This window comes from Hyla sarda, chromosome 3 (assembly GCF_029499605.1).
Source record: "Hyla sarda isolate aHylSar1 chromosome 3, aHylSar1.hap1, whole genome shotgun sequence".
Classification (NCBI taxonomy): Eukaryota; Metazoa; Chordata; class Amphibia; order Anura; family Hylidae; genus Hyla; species Hyla sarda.
Window position 1 is genome coordinate 54,302,391 of NC_079191.1, and position 16,106 is coordinate 54,318,496.

General features: G+C 41.3%; 1 pseudogene; it reads left to right on the plus strand.

Moving 5' to 3' along the window:
- Nucleotides 1-7,365: 7,365 nt before the first annotated feature.
- Nucleotides 7,366-8,065, plus strand: LOC130361347 (39S ribosomal protein L22, mitochondrial-like; annotated as a pseudogene).
- Nucleotides 8,066-16,106: the final 8,041 nt, after the last annotated feature.

Genomic DNA, 16,106 nt, shown 5'->3' on the forward strand with positions numbered 1-16,106 from the left:
CCTGCAGCAGAATACACTAGGTTTGCCAGCAGATTTCAAACCTAGTGTATTTGCTGCAGAACAAGTCCTTTCCCCTTCAGCCAATCACAGGTTTTACACCACTGCGGCCTGTGATTGGCTGAAAAGTGAAAGGTCCTAGAAGATGAATAGAGCAGGGACCAGAGCGCACGGAGGGGAACGACATCTTCAGGGACCGGGACTAGGTGAGCAAAAGGTTTTTTTATTTTACTACTTTTTCCTTTTACATTTAGCTCAGTGTTTTTCTGACAGGGTACATCCAGCTGTTGTGAAACTACTACTCCCAGCATGCCCGGACAGCCTTTGGCTGTTCGGGCATGCTGAGAGTTGTAGTTTTGCAACAGCTGGAGGCCCCCTGGTAGGGAAACACTGACTTTTAGTATTTTTCTTTACCTGCTCTGGCCGGCCCCCGCAACGGGAGCCGACCAGAGCAGATAGTCGCAAGTTTTCCCGGGGGCCGCATCGCTATATCGCATTGCTTATGTGATATATCATGCAGCCCGGCCGGGAACTCTGTAATTCTACCCCGAGCGTGACTCGGGGTTACCGATCCTGGCAAGGAAAATTAACCCCGAGTCACGCTCGGGAATACCGCTCAGGAGGTTAAGTATCAAGTGACAGCTGCAGTCCACAAGATCTGAGACAACTCTGTGTAGTCATCTGTGATGCAGGTCAAGCTCAATAGTTAAAATCTATCAGAATTGCTAATTTGTTATTTAACAAAAGGCTATGAAATGTCTACAGTAACATTCATATAGATTATTTTGATTTTCTTTTTCCCATCTTATAGGTTTACAGCTTGGAAGTACTTTGAAAGGAGGCACTCTAGAGTACCTTTACTTTTTTTATGTACATCAACATGTAGGTGGAGCAACAATTTGCATTCATTTCTCGTGTAGTAGTAAATATTTGTAAATTATTTCCTTCTTGATCATTATACAGTACTATACTATACACACACTATACTATACACACATACAGTGGGGCAAAACAGTATTTAGTCAGCCACCAACTGTGCAAGTTCTCCCACTTAAAAAGATGCCTGTAATTTTCATCATAGGTATACCTCAACTATGAGAGACCTAATGAGAAAAAAATCCATAAAATCACATTGTCAGACTTAAAAAAAAAATTATTTGCAAATTATGGTGGAAGATAAGTATTTGGTCACCTACAAACAAGCAAGATTTCTGGCTCTCACAGACCTGTAACTTCTTCTTTAAGAGTCTCCTCTGTCCTCCACGATTTATCTGTATTAATGGCACCTGAACTTGTTATCAGTATAAAAGACACCTGTCCACAACCTCAAACAGTCACACTCCAAAATCCACTATGGCCAAGACCAAAGATCTGTCAAAGGACACCAGAAACAAAATTGCAGACCTGCACAAGGCTGGGAAGACTGAATCTGCAATAGGAAAGCAGTTTGGTGTGAAGAAATCAACTGTGGGAGCAATTATTAGAAAATGAAAGACATACAAGACCACTGATAATCTCCCTCGATCTGGGGCTCCACGGAAGATATCACCCCGTGGTGTCAAAATGATCACAAGAACGGTGAGCAAAAATCCCAGAACCACATGGGGGGACCTAGTGAATGATCTGCAGAGAGCTGGAACAAAAGCTACCATCAGTACAACCACTGTACTATACACATACTATGCTATACACACATACTATACACATATTGTACTATACACACATACTATACACATACAATACTATATACACATACTATACACATACTGTACTATACATGCTAAATTGGAGCTGTATGGTAACCTTGGTTTAAAATTGTAATTTCACATCAGCCTGTTGACGACATAGAGGAGCAGCCATTTTGGTCATTAATATCTGTGGGCAAATGACTTATGTTTTACAATGACTTCTCTTTTATAAGGCAACGTTTCCACTTGACAGTTTTTCTATTGGAAAACTGCTACTGCAATTTTTTAGCTAAAGCCAGAAGTGGTTCCAGCTGGAAGAATAAGTCCTTCCTTTATATTTCCCATTCCTTTTGAATCCCCTTCAGGCTTTAGCTCAACAATTGTAATAGCAGTTTCCCATAAAAATGACAAGTGGAAACGTAGCCTAAGATTAGGGCCACACATAGCATATACTCTGCGTATTTTACTCTGCGAGAAATCTGCAAGGCTGTGGGAAATGTGCTGTGCATTTTGCTCTGAGCAGACACATAGGGTTTCTTGTTGCAGCCCTGTGTGTGCAGTAAAGATTGGAGGTGGGCCAAGTGCATCCACATGACTGTGACCCACGGGCCCACCTCCAAACCTCATTGCACACACAGGGCTGCACTGAGAAACCCTGGGTGTCTGCTCACAGCAAAATGCACAGCTTACCGTATTTATCGGGGTATACCACGCACCGGCCTATAACACTCACCCTCATTTTACCAAGGATATTTGGGTAAAAAAAGTTTTTTACCCAAATATCCATGGTAAAATGAGGGTGCGTGTGTGCGCGTGTATACCCCGATACACCCCCAAGAAAGGCAGGGGGAGAGAGGCCGTCGCTGCCCGCTTCCCTCCCCCTGCCTTTCCTGGGGTCTAGAGCGCTGCTGTCGGCCCTTCTCACCCCCTGGTTATCGGCGCCGCTGCCAGTTCTGTCCCCCTGACTATCGGTGCCGGCGGCGATAGCCAGGGGGAGAGAAGCGGCGCCGACAGCCAGGGGGAGAGAAGGGGCAGCGGCACCCATTGCCGGCGCCGCTGCCCCATTGCCTCCCCCATCCCTGGTGGCATAATTACCTGAGTCGGGTCCGCGCTGCTCCAGGCCTCCGTCGTGCGTCCCCAGCGTCGTTGCTATGCACGGCGCGGTGCTCTGACGTCATGCGCCGCGCCGTTCAGCGCATAGCAATGACGCCGGGGACGCACGACGGAGGCCTGGAGCAGCGCGGACCGGACTCAGGTAATTATGCCACCGGGAAATGGGGGGCAATGGGTGCCGCTGCCCCTTCTCTCCCCCTGGCTGTCGGCGCCGCTTCTCTCTCCCTGGCTATCGGCGCCGGCACCGATAGTCAGGGGGACAGAACGGGCAGCGGCGCCGATAACCAGGGGGTGAGAAGGGCCGACAGCAGCGCTCTAGACCCCAGGAAAGGCAGGGGGAGAGAAGCGGGCAGCGCAACCTCTCTCCCCCTGCCTTTCCTGGGGGTGTATCGGCGTATAACATGCACACAGACTTTAGGCTAAAAATTTTAGCCTAAAAAGTGCGTGTTATATGCCGATAAATACGGTATTTCCTGCTGCCCAGCGGATTTTTCGTGGTTTGAAATATGCTGGGTATATGCTTTGGGTGGCCCTACCCTTAGGGGAAATAAATGCCAGTTACAATTCTTCAGAAAAACCTTTTGTTTTTACAAACAATGATAGCAATAATTTGTAGAATGAACCATGAGACTTCAGTTGGGTATTAAAAAAACACAGCCATGTACAAATGATAGTATCATTTTCTTAACGTATATGATCATTTTCCATAAATGTAGCAGAGACTAAATCCTTTTAATATTCCTTCAAATCATATATTTTAAGTGGTTGGTGACATGTTAGATATTTGCTGGTTATGTTGTATCAATTTGCCTTTATACTATCATTCATTATGGTAAGAACTGTTTTAGTCTCAAGGAGGTATAAACAGATAAAATACATCTAATTGATGCTTCTGGCAACAAAAAGTCGTTTCTTCATCTCTAATTATTTTCCTTACAAAGGATCCTAATATTCAAAGCTTCGGACATCAGAGCACCTATTGGTAATGATACCATTAAGCTCAAGATTATGATTAAAATTTCCTGTAATGATATTTAATGATGTGAATAATGATGTCTCTTGGAGAATTTGCTCTATTTTACAAGGGAAAAGGAAAGAAAATTGCCTTCTTTTTCCCGATTTTTGAAACGTTCCTAGCAAGAAAAAATAATAGTGAGTTTTATCATGAACAAATATCTCCAAGACGTGAACAAGAGTTTGTTTTAAAATTGAACCTTGACCTTTACAAGCAAATTAGAATTTAATTTGATAATTTTTTTTTTTTTTTTATAAAGCTAACACTATCGGGGATAAAAAAAAAATCTGTTATGAAATTGAAATGAAAAATAAGATTTAACAATCCATTATACGGCAGCATTAGCTTAGTCATAATAACAAAAGATACAAAATAAAGAATGGAATTATTTTAAAAAGTATAATTTTTTAACTCCTGATTTCCATAGATTGACTTATTAATCAAGTAATTAACAAAACCAGGAACAGCCCTGAATTGCTGTGACCTTTGGTTATATGGATTTAAAGGGGTACTCCGGTAGAAAACAATTTTTTTAAATCAACTGGGGTCAGAAAGTTAAACAGATTTGTAAATGACTTTATTTAAAAATCTTAATCCTTCCAGTACTTATCAGCTATTGTATACTACAGAGGAAGTTCTTTTCTTTTTGAATTTCTTTCCAGTTTTACCACAGTGCTCTCTGCTGACACCTCTGTCCATGTCAGGAACTGACCAGAGAAGGAACAAATCCCCATAACAAACATCTCCTGCTCCTGACAGTTCCTGAAATGGACAGAGGTGTCAGCAGAGAGCACTGTGGTCAGATAGAAAAGAAAAGAAAAATTCAAAAAGAAAAGAACTTCCTCTGCAGTATACAGCAGCTGATAAGTACTGGAGGGATTAAGATTTTTAAATAGAAGTAATTTACAAATCTATTTAACTTTCTGGCCCCAGTTGATTTTGAAAAATAGTTTTCCACCGGAGTACCCCTCTCCTGGCTCATTTTCTGAGCTTTGCTTATGTTTGTTACTTGTGATACCTCCACTGTCTTCACTTTGCCAATTCCTGCAAAGCCTTCATAATTCCTGAAACCCTTGTGCTTGTGCCATCGGTTTGTGGGAAACAGAGGATCCTCTGCTACTACAGGAGCACTATATGTACCTAAACTTACTTTGCATTGCACAGAAACTTCATACTTTGAATATGTTATCTTTTTTAGATAAGACTATAAAGGCAATCACCCCTTAGTGTTAGATTCTGTTGTACCCGTATATACTCGAGTATAAGCCGACCCGAGTATAAGCCGAGACCCCTAATTTCAACCCAAAATCCCAGGAAAAGTTATTGACTCGAGTATAAGCCTAGGGTGGGAAATACCTCATCCCCCCCTGTCATCATCCAGACCCGTCATTAACATCCTCATCATCATCCCCTTGTCATCATCCCACACATCCCCCCTTCATCATCCTCTTATCATCCCACACATCCCCCCTTCATCATCCCCTTATCATCCCACACATCCCCCCTTCATCATCCCCTTGTCATCATCCCACACATCCCCCCTTCATCATCCCCTTATCATCCCGCACATCCCCCCTTCATCATCCCCTTATCATCCCACACATCCCCCCTTCATCATCCCCTTATCATCCCGCACATCCCCCCTTCATCATCCCCTTATCATCCCACACCCCCCCCTTCATCATCCCCACCCCCCTTCATCATCCCCACACCCCCCCTTCATCATCCTCTTCTCATCATTCGCCCTCAGTGGTCTTCAACCTGCGGACCTCCAGAGGTTTCAAAACTACAACTCCCAGCAAGCCCGGGCAGCCATCGGCTGTCCGGGCTTGCTGGGAGTTGTAGTTTTGAAACCTCCGGAGGTCCGCAGGTTGAAGACCACTGCGGCCTTCAACATCATCCAGCCCCCTCTCACCCCCTTTAGTTCTGAGTACTCACCTCCGCTCGGCGCTGGTCCGGTCCTGCAGGGCTGTCCGGTGAGGAGGTGGTCCGGTGGGGAGGTGGTCCGGGCTGCTATCTTCACCGGGGGCGCCTCTTCTCCGCGCTTCCGGCCCGGAATAGAGGCGTTGCCTTGACAATGACGCAGAAGTACGTTGGCAATGAACGCACCTCTGCGTCGTTGTCACGGCAACGTGACTATTCTGAGGCCGGGCCCGAAGCGCTTAGAAGAGGCCTCCCCGGTGAAGATAGCAGCCCGGAACCAGTATCCCACCGGACCACCTCCTCACCGGACAGTCCTGCAGGATCGGACCAGCGCCGAGCGGAGGTGAGTACTCAGAACTAAAGGGGGTGAGAGGGGGCTGGATGATGTTGAAGGCCGCAGTGGTCTTCAACCTGCGGACCTCCGGAGGTTTCAAAACTACAACTCCCAGCAAGCCCGGACAGCCGATGGCTGCCCGGGCTTGCTGGGAGTTGTAGTTTTGAAACCTCTGGAGGTCCGCAGGTTGAAGACCACTGCGGGTGGGGGAGTTCACTCGAGTATAAGCCGAGGGGGGTGTTTTCAGCACGAAAAATCGTGCTGAAAAACTCGGCCTATACTCGAGTATATACGGTATATTAAGGTAAAGAAAAATTTGAGGGGTCCTTCCCCTTCCTCAATGGTGAGGAAGAGGTAAATATTCCTATGCAGATACAAACTTGTAAGCACAAACTTGTAGTCATTTATCAAGAGATGACAAAGCATGAAGCCAAGTTTCGTTGCATGTGTTTATTGCTGATAGATTGTTTTCTGTGCAGGAAACACATCTTCAAATTGTGATTGACTGAACATTCATTGAGCAACATGAAAACATATTACAAAAAATGCCATGAATTACATGGAGAATCAAAGAATGCTCACTATTATTTCAGTACATTTGGAAAATCACTTAAAAATATAAGATCTTAACATTCCTAAATGTAACCAACATTGAAGAGAGTTAAAGGGGTTATTAATGTTGGACAACCCCCTTTTGTTAGAACTGTCTCCAAGGATAAACTGATCATTCACCATTTATTTTCTCCTCAAGAGTCTCTGTTAGTTGCAGATGGCTTGAGGTGTAGTTTCAATAGCCACTGAGATAACTAGGCCCGGCCTGTAGCCCTGTAGAGTCCTAGACTTGCAGTGGGGTACTTGATAAACTACTCTCCAATGACTTGAATAATCCTCATTTTCTGTCCTTTAGAATTGGTCAGTGCAGTCGATGAGCTGACTAATTGCAGTACTTCATAAGGGCTCTCAGCTAAAGGTGTTATCAGGAGGTCTAAGGCATACTCAAGGAAATGAGGTTTCTCTACTCAGTTTTGTCCCACTCCTCTAGCTCCCTAGACACACTCCAAACAGGATTTCCTCTCGCAGAAGTGAGAGAGGCCAGACTTGAGCAAGGACATCCCACTTTTACGGCTTTCCCAATGTCTGTCTTTGTGCAAGGGAGGTGCATAGGGGCTTACCTGTTTATAGTCTACAATAAGAACATAGCAACATTAACAGTGCAATCATGAAGTGCATCACACAAAGTGCATTTAACAGACAGAGTAATCACATCCTATAGCCAATATAATTTAAGCTAGTAGGTAAGGAAAAATAACAGCATCAAAAAAAGGATTGAAAAACTTCTTTATTCATATACATGTATTATACACAGATATCACACACAGCAGACACAGCTCTCCTCTGCCCGGTGTTGTATGAGAAATGTCAACTCCTCAGAATGATTGGTGTTTTTTGACACAACACTGGTTCCACGTGAGCGGTGACAACATGTCGTAAAGCGAGAAGACATTCTCCAAGATGGCGGCATCCTTGTCGGCGGCTCTATGGGGGTCAGTATGCCAGATCCGGCGAGGCCTGTAAACCGATAGCACCTCCCTATCACAATGCGGGATCCACCACCACCCTGGAGAGACGCAACTGGGAGATGAAGAACAGAGTTGTCTACCCCCTCAGCCTCCTGATGAACCTCGACGCAGTCAGATTAAGTACAGCATGGACAAGATGTGGTATTTGGACAAACTAGCAGTAAGAAACCACCATGTCGAATATAAATCTAACCTTTACATAGCCGACTCATTTTCCGGTAAAGGCACCTACCTGAAACGCATTCGTATTCATGGCCGTGGTAGGTTTGTCATCATGGATAAGGTACACTGCCATTATTTTGTCAAGTTGGAAGAGGGACCACCAGCTGCAAAAGAAGAACCCATCACTGGATTCCAGCAAGCAAAGGACTATATGCAGCAGTTGCAAAACCACACCATCATCCACAGCTTGTGAAGCCGCCATTCCACGAGCACTATGGACTCTTTGATGTGAGCAAGTCACATACACGCCCCTGAAAATTCACATTTGAAGATCAAATATGTTTTGCATATTAAAAGAATAAAAAGTAAGATATAACAAATTAAAAAACTTCTTCATTGGCATCTCCATATAGGGAGAAATTTAGTTTACAACACTTGGCATAAATTGCAACAACAGCAAAATAACTACCATTGTCTTGTTTTGACACTATAAACAGTTTTCAATTTCTGTCCTGTCGGAAAAGGGGACCTCTTTGTTTGGTGTCCAAGACACATTAAACATCCAGCTAAAGCTTAAAGGGGTACTCGACTGAAAACTTTTTTTTTTTTTTTTTAATCAACTGGTGCCAGAAAGTTAAACAGATTTGTTAATTACCTCTATTAAAAAATCTTAACCCTTAATCTTATTTTTTTTTATTTCCTTTCTGCCTGCCCACAGTGCTCTCTGCTGACACCTCTGTCCATTTTAGGAACTGTCCAGAGTAGGAGCAAATCCCCATAGAAAACCTATCCTGCTCTGGACAGTTCCCAAAATGGACAGAGGTGTCAGCAGAGAGCACTCTGGTCAGGCAGAAAGGAAATACAAAAAGAAAAGAACTTCCTAACAGCAGCTGATAAGTACTGGAAGGATTAAGATTTTTTAATAGAAGTAATTTACAAATCTGCTTAACTTTCTGGCACCAAGTTGATTTAAAAAAAATCCCTGCGACCAGACCCCCCTCCCGGTCTAAAACGTATCTCCTATCCTTGGACAGATTAATGGAGTACATCAAAGGTATTTCTGATGAACGTTGGACAGATTTCTGGTGCATTTCAGACAAATTTTTGGTACACATCTAATCTGAGAATGTTTTATATTTCTAAAACAACGACAGGCAGTCTTAAAGAAAAACAAACAAGAAAAAGTCCCTGAGGGTCTCAGGGTAATTGTGTATTAATCAACCTTTAAGGGGTTGCCCCCTCACGGGGATAAGCCCTTACTAGATACCCTCCCCTAAAATTCAACTTTTATTAAATTTGTATAAAAATCTCATAACCCCTTCACACGTTTTAAAATTGTCAGCAAAGCAGTACTGTGCTTCAGAGGGGGTATAATTTTGACCCCCTACTGTGTCCGGTATCACTGGAGCTATGGTACTTGATTATTGTATATGATTGGTGTGCTGTAGTGTCTGCATCACCTAACCATGAACTACCAGTCCTCTTATAATTCAACCTGCCGCTGGTTAAAACTCATTCAGAACCTCCCCGACGTTTCGCGGAAGAATCCGCTTTGTCAAGGGTTGCGAGGCTACTGAGCTCCGGACGCCAATCACTAGTTTATATGACCTCGGATCCTCCTCACTTCCGTCCCGTCCCCCTCCAATGGAGTAGTGCCACGTCATAATCTCCCTTATCGCGTGATTTGTGGTCCAATCCGGTTCACCTTTTTCTCTTTGTTATTATCTTGTGACCAGATAACGTATCTGATCACATGTCTCGCGCGATCTCCTTCGCTGGTCATCTCGCGCATGTCACAGGACTTGGATTTCTTCAGCTTCTCCGACTTACGCATAAGCCGGGTCCGATCTGGGTATGTTTATTTGGCGCATGTCACTGCACTTAGAAATAATTCCGGTCTCACACCAGCACATATGTGCCTATCGTGCACATCCTTGTGCTTAGGGAATTAATTCCCTTTGCAACTTGTGTTGATGTAAGGGTATGTTTAGACATATAGTCCTGTTGGTATTCTTATTTAGCAACTTGTGTTGATGTAAGGGTATGTTTAACATATAGTCCTGTTGGCATTCTTATTTAGCAGTGTAGCACAATGTAATTGTTAGGTCTGTATCACTATATTCAAGGGGGGGGGGGAGCCCGATCAATCATATACTAGTATGATTGGTTACCATATACCCCTCTATATATTCAAAATTTCCTGTAGATGTTCACTGAAGTAATTATACCGTAGCTGTTTAATAAAATTAGTCTCTTTCATGCTGGCTGTTCTTGCATTTATCTTTGGATTACTCAAATATACGCTAGATTTTCTGGGGACTTCTGATTATATGTTACCAGAAGTACGTTATTGCTTTTTCTCATTGTAATTTTTATTTATATTTTTGTTTTTTAGAACATCTTGTGGATCGAGAAACCTATGAAATCCTATCGAGTGACCCAACCAGTAAGTATCCCCTGGAACTAAAGTCTATATTAGACATAGCTAAGGAAGAAGGACTCATAACAGAAAAAGAACTAAAATACATCTACAACCCACACCCAGTGATATCAACCTTTTATGCACTCCCCAAAACCCACAAGACCATCAACCCGATCAAAGGGCGCCCGATAGTATCAGGCAATAACAATATAACACAGGGAGCCAGTGTCTATGTAGACCGTATTTTGGCCCCATTTGTCACCTCCCTCCCTTCTTATTTAAAAGACACCAAGGACACGGTGACAAAAATACACGATTTGGTAGTGACACCTAACACTAGACTGATGAGCCTCGATGTAGAAAGTCTTTATAGTAACATTGAACATACACTGGGAATCACGGCAGCGAGCACTTTTCTAGCCACACGGAGTACGCACTTTCAGAGGCACAATGATTTTGTCACCACACTTCTGGACTTCATACTCACTCACAATTTTTTTCTTTTTGGCGGCACCCTTTATAAACAGATGTGCACCTTCTTTTGCAAATTTATTTTTAGGGTGGTGGGAAAACACTATAGTTTTTGGGGAAAACACCTCACACTACACTGAGCACATTTTATTTTGGGGGAGGTATATTGATGACATTTTGATCTTTTGGGATGGGGATTCGACACTTTTTAGAGAATTTGTTTCTCATCTTAATGATAATAGAATAGGTATGCGATTTACACTGGAGGAGGGTGGTAGAAGCATCAACTTCCTGGACATAACAATATACATAGATGATAACCAGAAGATACAAACAAATATCTTTAGGAAACCAACTGCGACCAACAGCTTCCTTCAGTGGGACAGTTGGCACCCTGGCCCACTGAAGAAGAGTATACCATATGGGCAATACCTCCGAGCAAAGAGGAACTGCTCGGAAGAGGAGAACTTCCATCTAGAGAGTCAGAATTTGATGCAACGTTTTGTAGAGAGAGGCTACCCGAAAAAACATATGAGAAGGGCCTACAATCGGGTGAAGCCCCTGGAAAGGAAGGACCTACTGGGCCCAAAAATAGCAACAGATCCCAAACCCAAACTGATCAGATGCATAGGTAATTTTGATGGCTATGCCACACAGATTACACACATTCTTAATCGTCATTGGCATGTCCTAAAACTAGATTCTGATCTGACAGGTGTGACTACTCATAGACCTAGCATTACTTATCGAAGAGGAGCCAACATCAGAGATATTTTGGTACATAGCCACCATAGGAAGAAGGAGGAAGAAGGGGGAGAGACATGGATCCCCAGACCTCCAGTTGGTTCTTACCCATGCGGGCACTGCACTATGTGTAAACACATGCCAAGGATAAAGAAATTCAGGAATCCAACAGATGGAAAAGAATATGACATTAGACAATTTTTGAATTGTAGCAGTCGCAATGTAATTTACATCGCAACATGTACATGCCCAATGATTTATGTGGGCAAAACCACACAAGAATTGAGGAAGAGGATTGGAAAACATATCAGCACGATTAGGACAGGGGTGGATACCCCCCTAGCGAGACACATACGGATGAGACATGAGAATAGAGCCGACATTGTGAAGTTCTGGGGCCTTTGTCAAATGAAACTAGGCCCTAGGAAATGGAACATTGACAAGCTACTACTACAAGAGGAGACAAGATGGATTTACCGCCTCAAAAGTAGAAGTCCATTCGGTCTAAACGAGGACTTTACCTATGTAGCGTTCCTAGAATGAACAATTATAAAGACAACACACAGTAAGACATATTTAAAAAAAACCCTGTACAGATCACTCCGGACACCCATATACTCAACAATACCCAATACGGACATTAGAGAACAACAACTTACCCCAGGTTCCACCGGGAAAATAACGATCCACAAGATGTTCTAAAAAACAAAAATATAAATAAAAATTACAATGAGAAAAAGCAATAACGTACTTCTGGTAACATATAATCAGAAGTCCCCAGAAAATCTAGCGTATATTTGAGTAATCCAAAGATAAATGCAAGAACAGCCAGCATGAAAGAGACTAATTTTATTAAACAGCTACGGTATAATTACTTCAGTGAACATCTACAGGAAATTTTGAATATATAGAGGGGTATATGGTAACCAATCATACTAGTATATGATTGATCGGGCTCCCCCCCCCCCCCCTTGAATATAGTGATACAGACCTAACAATTACATTGTGCTACACTGCTAAATAAGAATGCCAACAGGACTATATGTTAAACATACCCTTACATCAACACAAGTTGCTAAATAAGAATACCAACAGGACTATATGTCTAAACATACCCTTACATCAACACAAGTTGCAAAGGGAATTAATTCCCTAAGCACAAGGATGTGCACGATAGGCACATATGTGCTGGTGTGAGACCGGAATTATTTCTAAGTGCAGTGACATGCGCCAAATAAACATACCCAGATCGGACCCGGCTTATGCGTAAGTCGGAGAAGCTGAAGAAATCCAAGTCCTGTGACATGCGCGAGATGACCAGCGAAGGAGATCGCGCGAGACATGTGATCAGATACGTTATCTGGTCACAAGATAATAACAAAGAGAAAAAGGTGAACCGGATTGGACCACAAATCACGCGATAAGGGAGATTATGACGTGGCACTACTCCATTGGAGGGGGACGGGACGGAAGTGAGGAGGATCCGAGGTCATATAAACTAGTGATTGGCGTCCGGAGCTCAGTAGCCTCGCAACCCTTGACAAAGCGGATTCTTCCGCGAAACGTCGGGGAGGTTCTGAATGAGTTTTAACCAGCGGCAGGTTGAATTATAAGAGGACTGGTAGTTCATGGTTAGGTGATGCAGACACTACAGCACACCAATCATATACAATAATCAAGTACCATAGCTCCAGTGATACCGGACACAGTAGGGGGTCAAAATTATACCCCCTCTGAAGCACAGTACTGCTTTGCTGACAATTTTAAAACGTGTGAAGGGGTTATGAGATTTTTATACAAATTTAATAAAAGTTGAATTTTAGGGGAGGGTATCTAGTAAGGGCTTATCCCCGTGAGGGGGCAACCCCTTAAAGGTTGATTATTAAAGAAAAACAACACAAGGATTGACACAATTGAAACGTTGGGCCCAAGGTTTTTTGTTATTTTAACTCATATTTAGTCTGTTGTGGGTGCCATAAAGCCCCTCTAGGGCTGTAAAAGATGTGTTTTCAACCAAGTTCTAATACTGAAGCCAACTTCAATGTTAGGGGCCTAATGAATAAAAAAAAAATATATATATATATATACATATATATATATATTTCTAGGGAAAACATTGTTGTCACTTATAAAAGTAGCCCAGGGACATCAAGGTTAATTGAACTGGGTGTCAATTGTTAAAAATTTAAGGACATGTGCATTAAGAATATACATGGCCTCAAGAGCTTTCTTCAAAGCTAGGGAGGAAAAAAAGATTTCAACTGCTCTAGGGTAAAAGCCAGCTGACAAATGCCACAATATTCTCTCTGTTAGAGACTTTCAAATAAGTTAAGTAGCAAAGTACTAAGGCTGGTTACTAGTTTACTCTTTTTTTTATTATTTCATTGCTTTATGTTATAGGTCAGCACTGGAGCATAATGCGGCTTTTAGAGCACAGCATGTACAAGAGGAGTGTGACCAGAACACCTACTCATAGACATCTGTATCGACCTTTCCCACTTCAAAAGAGAAAGAAACATGCTGAGCAATTATATCAAAAACCCGAATGTTCTAGAACATATTTTATTACCAAGTATTTAAAACAAAACATTTTAAGCTGGATTTAAATCCATTGTTTTATCACATCTGGCATTTAAAAAGAAAATAAATAAATGATTATAATAATTTTCCCTTCAGTTTTTTCATTGTTGTAAAATATAATACGTTCTTTTATGTCTTAGTATGAACAATTTAAAGTATTTTTTAATTTTATTTCTACATTTAATTGTTTGTAGAATAGAAAATCCTATCATTTAAATGTATTTAAAATTCTACTTATGTATCAATAGTATAAAAAAAGGGGTAAAAATGTCATCCATTTAACATAAACCTGTAACTGAATCAAATAGGGATACATCTTTCCAGCCAAATAGACAACCCATTTCAACCAGATTTTGACTTTATATCAATTTCCTGGATGGGAAAGAATATTCTTTAATATATATATATATATATATATATATATATATATATGTATATATACATATATATAAATTAAAACACCAAGATACTCTACAATACACTTACTAGAGATGAGCGAAACAAACATGTAAACCTGAGATCGGTCAGAACTTTGCTACAAGTTTTATTCGGCTAGAACTCAAACTTTGAGCTATTCAATACAGCAGAACTTGCTAAAATAACATCAGGCACATGGCAGAAAGGAAAAGGAAGGATCACATGACCTCAGGGAGTCCCATAGTGCCTTTCAAACAGCTTTCGCAGCCAATCAGGAGGCAGTAGCACATAGCTTCAGCAGCACTTTTAGAGCTAGCAGGTGTTAGGTGAAGATCTCTGTGAGGGACACTAAGCAGTAAACAACACAGATGGGAGTAGAATCACACTAATATACTTATTATATACTTATAATAATTGTAGTTAAGCAGCAAAGAGTGTCCTGCATCTGTTTTGTCAGTGAAAAAATCTGTTTTTATTGAAAGTTAAGTATGACTGTTTTTTGTTTGTTTTTTACATTAATTGTGGAAAAAGCTGTGCATAGAGGGTGTTGTGTCACATTTGTGCACTTTTAAGGAATCTAATCCTGTTGCTAGGCATCAAGATAAGTATTATATGCAACATAATCCATTGTTTCTTCACTTTCCAGGCACAAAACCTGTTGCTACTCCCAAAAAGGGATAATTTTTAGACCACTTGGAATAAGGAAATGTACCTTTCTATACCTTTGTGAGCATATTAACACTGGCAGGCATCTTCTTTCAAAAATAAATTATTTTTGGACATTCATTTTAAACAATATATAAAAAATCCCTAATGCAGTGTGTTCTTATTCAACCTGTTTACCCATAGTCATACATGTTGCCATAACTTTGAAATTAACTTTCCCTTAACCCCTTAATGACCAAGCCCATTTTCACCTCAAGGACCAGGCCAGTTTTATTTTTGCGTTTTCTTTTTTTCCTCCTCGCCTTCTAAAATCCATAACTCCTTTATATTTCCATGTACAGACCCATATAAGGGCTTGTTTTTTGCGTGACCAATTGTACTTTGTAATGAAACCTCTGATTTTTCCATAATATGTACGTCGAACCCAAAAAAAAATATTTTTTAGGGAAGAAATTTAAATAAAAACCAAAATTTTGCACATTTTGGAGTTTTTTTTTCACACTGTACACTTTACGGTAAAAATGACACGTGTTCTTTATTCTGTGGGTCAATACGATTAAAATGATAACCATGGCTAGATACTTTTATATTTTTGTACCGCTTAACAAAAATCTAAAACTTTTTGTACAAAATCAGTAATCTATTTTGACCACCTATAACTTTTTCATTTTTCCGTATATAGGGCGGTATGAGGGCTCATTTTTTGCGCCATCATCTGTACTTTTTTTAGATACCACATTTGCATATATAGAACTTTTAGATCATTTTTATTAATTTTTTTTAATAAAATGTGACAAAAAAGCAGGATTTGTGGACTTTCTAAATTTTTTACGTTTACGCCATTCACCGCACGGGATCATTAACATTATATTTTGATATTTCGGACATTTACGCACGCGGCAATACCAAATATGTTTATTTTTTTTTTAATTACGCATTTTGGGGTAAAATGGCGAAAAACTGACAATTTTCATTTTTATTGGGGGAGGGGATT